The sequence below is a fragment of the Dasypus novemcinctus genome, chromosome 3 (genome assembly GCF_030445035.2).
Source record: "Dasypus novemcinctus isolate mDasNov1 chromosome 3, mDasNov1.1.hap2, whole genome shotgun sequence".
NCBI classification, from domain to species: domain Eukaryota; kingdom Metazoa; phylum Chordata; class Mammalia; order Cingulata; family Dasypodidae; genus Dasypus; species Dasypus novemcinctus.
The window spans coordinates 102069760-102080809 of record NC_080675.1 but is presented as its reverse complement, the minus strand read 5'-3'; the positions used below and the strand labels follow the sequence as shown (position 1 = coordinate 102080809).

The 11050-nt window shown below is 37.8% G+C and overlaps 2 pseudogenes; both read right to left on the bottom strand.

The window, feature by feature from the left end:
- Nucleotides 1–871: 871 nt before the first annotated feature.
- LOC101431956 (olfactory receptor 4K17-like) lies at nt 872–1810 on the bottom strand (annotated as a pseudogene).
- A 6619-nt stretch (nt 1811–8429) lies between these two features.
- On the bottom strand, nt 8430–10078 carry LOC101432398 (lysine-specific histone demethylase 2 pseudogene; annotated as a pseudogene).
- Nucleotides 10079–11050: the final 972 nt, after the last annotated feature.

Here is an 11050-nt window from a genome sequence, read left to right as displayed (position 1 = left end):
GATAACACACAACTTTTTATAGCTGATGATTTTATCTCCTATATCATTGTCCTATGTTATAGAAGGAATGAAATTAAAAGCCATAAAAAATGTATATTCACAGCTTGAGAAACCCCAGATAATTGAATTAATTAATAGAAATTCCATACACTCCCTGGAAAGTATTAACTTGCAAATATAATTTGTTATTAGAGGTCATATTATAAACACGTACTATTCTGAAGGAAAAAGTCAGTGTCTTTTCTGGAATGTACGTATTTTTGAATCAGGACCATACTGAATTCTGAAATTCAGTATTATTATGTAAGAAGATGGGAAGATGGGGTTAAGATTTGATAATATCAGCAGACTTAAGAGGGGTCTAAAAAAAGTCTTTCTGCAGGCAACAGGTAAAACAAATACCTTGATATTATAGGTACAAAAAACACAACACCTTAGAATTATACTTTCTTAAGAGACACTACACAAGAGTGTTTACTCAAAATTAATATTGTTGAGAAGACAGAATTAATGTTAGGCAATCAATAATTACCATAGCATTCTGCTTGTACAGAAAAGTGTGATGACATTTCCCAGGATTCATTTTAGTTTCCCATTCAACCAATGTCACTTTAATACCTTGACAAATCATATCTTTACCAACTATGTAGAAGGACAAGTGAATCTTTGGTTGGCGTACAAATCTATGTACCCTCATTTGAAATATCCAAAAGCATTTATCTATTTTTGTTCGTTCTACATCCTTGTAAAGCTAATGTTTATAATTTTGCTGTATTCCTCTTGACGTACTCAACATGGATCCAATAGTTTTACTTTTGAAAAAATCATTGAAAAACACTTAGACATAGCCTGTTTCTATATAAATTACATTTTAAAAAAACTGTGTAACCTGTTTGGAACCCACAAAGACACTCCAGAGTTTTTTCATGGCTGTCTTCATTTCTGTGTTTCACAGAGTGTAGATAACTGGATTCAAGATGGGAGTAATGATGGTGTAAAACACAGCAAAGAACTTATCCACAGAGTGGTGGCTGTAAGGCCAGATATAGATGATGATGCATGGGCCAAAGAAGAAAATCACCACTGTAATGTGAGGCATCAAGGTGGAAAAGGCTTTGAACTGCCCAGTATAAGAGTGGTACTTGATGGTAATGAGGATAAGACTGTATAAAATAAGCAAAATAGTGAAATAGATCATGGAGTTCATCCTACTATTGACAACTATGTCTACCTGCACATAATAAGTATCTATGTAGGCAAGTTTAGTAACCAGAAGGAAATCACAGAATATTCTGTCCACCACCTTGGGACCATGGGACGGCAAGTTCACAACAAACAGTACCTGAAGACCTGCGTGAAGACCTAAGAGCCATGAGATCACTACCAGAAAAATACGCACTTTTTTGTTCGTGACATTCAGGTAGTGTGGGGGCTTGAAAATTGCCACATACCTGTCATATGCCATGGAGACCAACAGTACCATTTTAACCCTACCCAGAAGGAGAAAGACCTGAGTAAAGCATCCAGCAAAGGAAACGGCCTTATGCTTTCTAATCAAGTTTGCAATCATCTTAGGGATGGCAAAGGAAGCAAGGATCATATTCACAGTGGAGTGGTTTCCAAGGAGAAAGTACATGGGGGTGTTCAAATTTGGAGTGGAAAACACTGTGACAACAATGAGAAGGTTACCCAAAACTGTGACTATATAGATAATAGAGAAGAGTTAAAAGAGAAGAAACTATATATGCTGTGAGCTGGTCAGTTCCAGGAAAATAAATTCTGAAACTTCAGACTGATTGAATTTCTCCATGAACTCCATTGTATGTTTTATGCCAGGATGACCTGTAGTGAAAAAGAAAGAACAGTAATACCATGAAGGCTGCAACCTGTTTTATTCATGTGGGTCTTTCAACCATCTCATTTCACTGTCCACAACTGCCTTAAGAAGTTTTGTTTTATTTATAAATCGGCCTTAGAGTTTTGAAGGTGATGTGATTCAGCACATTTAAAGTAGCTCTGGGTCAGTGAGTAAAGTGAGGTTTGGAGTACATTCAACTGCTGTCTTTTCTCACTTAAACTCCCACTAAACCCTAAGTGGGCTTCTGATTTGTATACTTCTATGAAGCCTCTTTTGAGGACATTATTTTGTCTACACTGATTGTTCTCGTGGCCTCCTGTGGCTGAAACCCAAATTCCAATAACGGCCTTATAAAGTCCAGAAGTTAAAAAGGCAACTTGTGATAAAGAGCAGGGATGAATGTTTAGAGTCTCAGAGCAGCTTCATCTGTTCCTAACAAGGGGCAAATATTAAGAAGTGAGCACAAAAGACATTCCAGGTACCTGTGTCATCTAAATTCTTTCTTCCTGCTTTCTTCTCCCATGCCAATCCCATCTTGAAGTATAAAACTGTAAATATTGAATAATCAGCTTTCCAGTTCATGCATTGACCAATTTTATCACTAGACCCCCATGCACACTCATGCAAAGCATCATCACCCACCTGGAAATGAATGGGGGAGAGTACCCATTCTAAAGTCTCAGGCTGGGAGAACACTTTATTTAATTATAAGCACCAGAATTGGTAGACCATGACGGTTCTCTATGGAGAATTCTAGAGACCCTATGTGTGTGTGTGCATGCTTATGTGCTTGTGAAATATTGCTGAAAACTGTACCTGAATAAGAAATAATAGATCAATAAATCACACAGGAGAGAGTGACTAATCATTGAATTAAGATGTGAGAAGTAGTAGCATGGTATATGGAAAGAACAGGGAACTAAGGATGGAAGGCTAGGGCTGAGAACCAACTCTGCCTTGAACAACTGATCCATCTCTAACTCTGGACCTCAGTTTTCTGTGAAAAATAAGGTGATTGAGTTCAACCTCTCAGCTCCTTTTCAGTCTCCAAATTTAGTGTGTGTATTATTTTCTCCTCATTTCCTGTCTTTGTTGCTTATTAACGAATTTGATTTTAACTTTTATTAACATATAAATATCAGGTACAGATTTAGCTTACATGCCAATTTGTTGTCTAAAAATTTCTCTATGATAAACATTTTACCTCCTTTCATAGATAGTTTGTTACTTCTTTAAAGTGACATTTTCTATTCTACATAACTATCTATACTTTTCTAAGGGTGAGATTCCTACTGCAACTTTTTGATCACTGTACTCATGTCATTTAGTCATTTCTTTATGCTTCTTCTCCCCTAAAAGTATACTAGTCTCTAAAATATTTCTCCCTTTTATTTTGAAAATATTTAAAATATGCAGAACCTTTAGAGACTGGTCTTCCAATTTTCAGAAGTTATTCAAAGGTAGTATTTGTGCATATGCTAAGAAATCTCTATGGCAACATTACTATATATATATATATATAATAAATTGAAGTAGTGTAAATGTACTAAATTGGGATTTTAATTATATAAATTGCAGGGACTTAATAGGATATAATATTGCACTGTTGATAAAATGATGTTTGAAAAAACTATTTAAGAACATGGAAAATACATTTTTATCAGGTAAAGATAAAGGGTAGTTGTAAAACACTGTACAGTGTGATCTCATATTGTAAACATTTAAATATTTATTTATATACACATATATCATGAATGTATAAATCAACCTCGTATAAAATATTGGAATATACAACAACTTCAATGAACAGACATTTTGGTCAGTCTAATGTGCATAGAGAGTAAAGAACTTCAAACACAAAATATACTTTCCTGGGATTCCCATGTTCTGCTCAGATTTATATTTTTGGAGTAAAGTGAGTGTTCAACAGAGAGCTCATAATGAAGAATAACAAAACGAAAGGTGAGTTTGTTTTTTTACACCTTAATCTAGTTTTGGTCTAAGTTTTGCTGGCCCTTATAATTTTGGAAATAATATTCCCAAGGGAATAATGTGTAACTACTACATACTCTTACAAGATCCAAGTTTTATCTGCGCTCAAAATTTCTTGACTCCTGGTTCATACATAGTGAATCTCCACAGTTAAAATGTATCTGGGGATTAAGGGGTTCAGTGAATAAGGGTAAAAAGAAAGTGTGCTGAAAATACAAATCTCTAGGTTAAAAAGAGAAAGAAGGAGCAAAAAAGAAGTCCCCATCATGCGTCTACTATTATAACACATGAAAGCCCATTGTTCAAGGAAACTGAAGGATATCTGGTTTGAAGAGACATTCACGCAGGTGGTTCTATGAACTTACTTTACAGTGTGCTAATTAATGGAAGAGTGGTTGTCAGGGCAATTGTCATGATTTAATAAAATGGGTTAGGAAAATTTAACCTTAATTAACTCAACAGACTGAGGAAATACAACTTGCATTTAACAAGTGATCAATGAGAAACTAAAGAATATAGGTGTTGACTGTCCCATCACATAGAATACAGAATTTTAGAGAAAGAAAAAGGATGTGTACGCAGAGGAGATCTTCTTTTTGCAACTTAGTTTTCCTAATATAGATGGAAATAAAACATTATTTCTAAGCCTGAAAATCAAATATCAAATATATGATGGAGAGTTATAGTGTTGTAGACCTTTTTAAAAAAGTTCAGCTTTGACAGAATTATCACATGTAGGCATGTCTGGGTTTTTTTGCCTCCAGACTGATGTGATGCTACCAAAACCTTATTCCTTTCTCCTGCCACTTCTCCCCCAACTACAGTCAGGTTCCCTAGGTGACTGACATGATACTCAAATTTCCAGTTTTCAGACCCATAACCATTTCCATTATTCAAGACATCTGTTTAAAGCATTACTGCAAGGTAGTTTCTGATTCATTAGGATAGTCTAGATTGTGGCAGTCTCCAAATATGACTAACTAATGTGTCACATATCCCAGCTTTCAATTTCTTGTATAGTTCCCCTCCATTTGAATTTTTTCTGATCTAGTGACTTGGCCTGGACCCTTAAAGCATGGTGGATGTGATGTTGCATGATTTCTAAGTCTAGTCAGTAAAAGGTCTGAAGCTTCTGCCTGGACCTCTTAGAAAATACGTTCTTGGGCCATTCTTTTATGGAACCTAGTCATTATGTTGTGAGGAGACTCCCTACCAAGAGAGGTAACATGTAGGGGTCTACTCAATATCACTAGCTGAGTTCTCAAGAGACAGACAGGATCATTTTCTATGTGCATCAGCTTGAATATCAAACCCATTCAAACCGTCTAATGACTCCAGTCCTCAACCCCTCCTGTGCCTTCAGCTGCAATAGAGGCCCAAGCCAAATCAACTATCTGAACCCAGTCAACTTTTAGAACTATAAGAGGTAATAATAAATGCTTTAAATCACTAGGCTTTGGTGTAGTTTGTTGTGAAACAATAAATAATCAGAACAAGTCTCTGCAGAAGAGCTCATAAATGCCTCTTTTCTCTACTTGTGCCCTATAATCACCTACTTTGACTCACTAACTACCTTTGCCCAAATTATTCTCCCCACCAATTACCTCCACTATGACAGTGTAGCCAAAGAAACTTCCCTTCTGATCTGGCTTATTCCAGTCAACTAGCATGTGTATTATTACAACCAAAAAATCTCTGTGACAACCAAAAATCATTTTAAAATGCATTTCACAAGCTATTTTTAAAATCATCCAAATGATTTTCTCTCTGATAGTAATGTGATTAATAAAATCTGGATTAATATTTTAATTCATATTCCATGCTGAACATTTCTGGATACCCACCTCCTTATGACTCACTCTATTATTTCTATTTATTCCAGGGTTTCTCATCACTATTCACACTTTAGATTGGATAGTTCTTTGTTGCAGGGGGATGTTCTGTGCATTTCACTATATTTAGAAGTATCCCTGGTCCATAGCTACTAGATGATATTCTTATTTCTGTAACCATTATAACCAAAAATGTCTCCACATTGCCATATATCCTCATGGGGCAAAATTGCCTGTAATTGAAAATCACTGCCTTATCCTTTTGAGTCTCATTAGTTATTCAATTTCTTTTGATACTGTTTGTATTTCTTTAACTATACTCCATATCTTTTACAGGTTATTATGATATGAAAGAATGTCACACATTCAGAATAAAAATATTCTTTATATTGCTACATAAATATGATCTCTTTCTTGGCAGTTTAGAGTATGTCACAGAGAAGTCAAGAATGAAGTGGATCAAGGGAATGGCTAGTGTGAGATGGGAATGTCAGCTTTCTCAGCCTACTAAGAGATACAGAACACTCAGATCGAAAAGTTTTCTGCCTGGGCTTTTTGTTCCTAAAATTCTGTGGTTGTGGTCTAGTTTGTTCTATGTGACCTTGGGGACTTCATGCTGAGATTCTTGTGAGATTCTTTTTTGAATTTTTAAAAATTTTTAATTTTTATTTTTTTATTTGAAAAACAAGTGTTTTTATTATGCAGTTTTACACAACCAGCTGTTCATGCTCTGCATTTAAAACACTGATAAATTGGTGTATTCCCCATTATTCAATTACAAAACTCTTCATACAACATTGAAAAACGTACTCAAAGTAACAAGAATAATAGTACCGTGGTTCCTTAAAGAAAAAGTGTCAAATGAAGTATGTCACTTGAGCCAGGAAATGAGGTTTTTGTTTTTTAAGTACACATTTACCATACTTAAAGTAGGCTTTTTTCCCCTAGTTTGCCTGTAGTACAGTACAGGTTTAAGTGCCCAGAGACAAAAGCAATAATTTACTGTGAACCATTTTAAACTTAACATATTTTGCACTTATCACTTAACATGCTATTCTTTAAACATTGTAATACCTAATGCTTTAAAAAGCAGAATACATCCCAATCAGTACCAATGAATCTCATTAAATAACCTATAAATATCAGTGTTTTCTTATTAACTTTGAAACTAATTTGAAAGTTATTTGCTTTCTTTTGTATGTATCATAATTTTGGTGGAAGGGTGGGGCATCTAACCTGTCTAAAATTTTATGGTTGGCATAAAATACTCTTTCTATTTATAAGCAGACCTTTCATTTTAAATACCTCATATTTTGAAAATAATTTTAAAGTCATTTTTGTTTTTTGTTTTTTAAGTAGAGCAATACAATTCAAAGAACTGCTTAAAGACTTTAAACAAAAGCACTTAAGCTATCCATATTTCTAGCTTGTAAATTGAAGTATCTTCCAGGTTTCTTGACAAAGTAAGCATCCTGAAATCCCTGAAACCGTTTATTTTAAATGACATATTAAACAGTTTTTTTTTTTTTGGTCATGAGTGAAAAAAGGAAAAACAAAATGTTTGCCATGTTCTCAGGCTTTCAAGATATGACTTATAAAGTTTATAACATTTGCCAGTACATCTTGCATTTGTCTGCAATTTTCCAGTGGACTTGCCTAATGAATACTGTACAGGTAATCCTGGAAAAAAATTCCTGGAGATTGAGTGTTTTAAAAAGAGCAAGTGGGGAGAGGTTTTTGTTAAATTCTGACAAGATCTTTTTATGAGTGGTTGTCAAAGTTAAGGATTTTAAAGTGTGCCACCCACCCAAATTTGGCTTCAAGAGAAAATAGTCACATTCTATATCTACAGTGTGAAGAGTACACTACCCAAGATCACACTATCTACATCAGTGTTTAAGGGACTGACATTTTTGTTTGCTAGTGAGTGAATAATTTGAAAATGTTTTATCACAAAAGCTATCTAAATTTAAATTCCTTTTAGATAACCAATGGGAAGAAATACATACAATATAAAAAGAAGCCTCATTTTACCTTTGACTGAAGCAACTTGTACTGTATCAAAAAAAAAAAATTTTATCTCAATTTTAAGTAAAAGCTCAATATTGGAGCTGTATAAAAATCTTAAGGCTCATTGGTAAAGATACTGATGAATTGTCATAGAAGAAAAACACATGGATTTATCTGTTTTCTTAATGATTCCTGCTTGTTTGGCCTGATTTCTCAATGTGTAAAACTGAGCCAAACAATATGTCAAGCCTAAAGGGCATCTCCAACCATAGGGAAAAAAATACATATGTAAGGTAATTTAAGGTTATTCTGCCTTGTTCTTCAGAAATCCAGAAGACTTTTAGCACTAGTCAGACCTGTTAAGTGGAAAATGCAGTGAAATGTAAATGCTTTAGAAGATTCTTGGTTAGTGCTTTCAGAGAGGTGAAATATGTTTCAATTATCATTTCACCTTAGAAACATTTCGGTTTTTCTGTCCAAAGAGCTCTTGTTTGTTTGTTTAAAGAAACTGAGGTTTAACATATATTTCAAACTTTCCCCTTGAAGTTCAGAAGAAATCTAGGTTCAAACAAGTTACATTTAAAGTGCTGCAATCTTGCTTGCTTCCCGAACACCACTCAAATATGCCCCTGTAACAGTTTGTGGAAAATGTCTGTTTGTTGCCTCGCCAGCGAAAAAGAGTGTTCCTTGTACTTCTTCAGCAATGATGTCATACACCTTACCACTTCCACCTGTCCTCACAAAACTGTATGCCATCTGGATCCAGGGGTCTGAGCTCCACCGAATGACAAAATACTTGATGGGATCTGGGACTTCTGTGCAAAGAATTCACTGTGGTCCCAGGAGTGAACAGACACGTGGTGGAGGCTGCTGCCACAGGCGTATTCCAGGTTACTGAGGTGAAACTGAAGCACCTGTTCTTCCAGCTCACTGAACTGGATCCCACATTCCTTAAAAAAAACTTTGTAGATCTCCTCTATCTTTTCTCCTAAAGGGACATCTTGGAGCTGAGTCATCCTTCCAGAGTGGGGTCAGTTATTCTTCCACCTTCCTGAATTAAGTCACATCTTTCTCCAAATTTATGCATGCTGATGCCAGGTTGCTCACACATCAGTGCTACTGGGTTGTTGATGCAGCCAGTGATGATCTGAGCTCTTCTTCCGACGGTGACACCTTTGAAAGATTTATCATCCCATACTCGACTACTAATTCTGCCTTCGGCTTCTATGGCAGTTACCTTAATTCCGAAGTTATGCAGTTGCCTCGCCGCTGCTAATCCTGCTGGCCCTGCTTCAACAGTGATGACTGATTTGCTGTGGTAATCCTTAGGAAGCAGACACTGGTCAACCCCGACGCTCAGCACGCCAGTGTTGATCAGACCTTTTCTCGTCATGAAATAAAGTATCCTCTCCACCTCCACCTCCTGAATGCACCGAATGCGCACAAGGGCCCGGACGACGATGTGAGGGAAGCACTTCTGAGGCGTAAGAACTTCCTTGCAGTTCGTGCACCAAAGCGCCAGGATGAGGTTTCTCAGAGCCAAGTACATGCTGGGGTCCTGGGAGTACTCCGGGAACTCGTAGAGCTGGTCCAGCTCCATCACATCCGGCCTCAAGCAGAGGGCTTTGCCACACTCGTTGGCCTGGTAGAAAGGCTGGAAGTAGCGGTTCACGCCTGGCACGAGCATACTGGGGGCTGCCTTGGAGGGCTTCAGCTTGGCGGGGCTGGCGCTGCTGGCCTCGGCACGTCTGGCGCTGGTGCAGGAGGGGGTCATGCCCAAGCAGTCGGGGTAGTAGGCAGAGGGAGGATGAGCATGGAGTACCACCAGTGGTCGGAGAACTCCGACATTCATAGGTCCTCTGGGAGCGAACAATTATCTGAGGACTCGATCTTAACAGTAGTATTTGGTTTCAAATCACATCGATATGTCTTTGCTATCTGTGGAGTAACCTGCATTTACTTTGTAAGTTGCCTCCATTTTCTACACTCAGGTTTTGTGCACTGGACCCTGTAGGGAGCTGCTGGTCTGCCATGAAAGCTTTGGGACTAGGTTCAGTTTTGCCATTGCTAGTCCATAGTTTTTTCCAGGTAGCATATTTGTCATACACATCCTTACGGCTTCTGTAGTAATGGTCAAAACATTCATTACAGAAATGCTCCCCACGGGAGAGGTGATACCCCCGGGATGTGTAGCCATTTTTGGCACATTTTTCAGAAGCACTTGCAAAACACTCGGGGCACGCGCTATACAGCCGGCCTTCTCCCATTTCCGGTACTTTTTCTCTGACCCAATGTCTTCATCCTCACCTGTTGTCTCCGTTGCTTTTTTCTTTGCCCGCCTACCAGCGCTCCTCAAAGGATGAAGGACAGAGAGACAAAGAAACATGAGCTACCAAACCCCTCTGGCAGCCAGGAAAGGCTTCCCTTCTGCACCCCCAAGTAATAAGACAGAGCTGGGGTAAAACCCCTGGCTCACTGCAGATGACTGAGAGGGGAACAGATGCCTTCCTCCCTGTCAGCTGTTACGAGAGAAAGGGAGGGGGGAGTTGGGGCTTTTTTTCAGCGAATTCAGCCAGCAGAGCCTACTTTCAAATCTCAGCTCTGGCCATACCAAAATACAGGAAAGTAGAGATTGAAAGGAAGACGTCCATGGAAAGGTACAGCAACAAGTGCCATCTGCTAGCCTGCCCAGAAATTGCACTGAGAAAAATTGCTTTTAAAGGTCTCTCTTTTTTAAAGATAAAAGTTTATTTCTCCCACGTGGGGTTGCCACTGTATTAGAAAATCTTCGAGCTCCAGAGGTTCCCGCCCGGAGTCTCGGAGAAAAGGCGCCACTCGGAGAGCAAGCAACAGGCCGCGCGCAGCCCATGACCGCGGGCGCCTCTCCCGAACCGCGCGAGGAGCGCACAGGGCCCCAGGAGGCGCGCCCAGAGCCGCAGCCCTCGCTGGGCCGCCGCGGCAGCCGCTTCCCCCCTTTGTGAGATTCATTTTGCTGAATATCATATTTAGTCTTTGGAAAATATATGCTGTTGTATTTGTTTACCTGCATGAAAACAAGGTTTGTTTCAACTCACTATGTGTTAAAAAATTTCCAGGTAGACTATAAAAATGAAAAAGAATAATTATCATTTAAAAAGGAAATTTAGAAAAAATATGTGGGTTTGGATGATTTTTACAGAAAGTAGAAAACCCAGAAAATATAAGCATGTGACAAACTATTTTTTCAAAAGTGGTAAATGATATTATAAAATAGTTAAGAGGCATACTTTTAAAGTTAAAATTATTTCAAAATATATGGGAAATGAAACATTAATATCCACAATCTAAAATAATCTTCCTGCTTGTTTTTTAAGGGAGC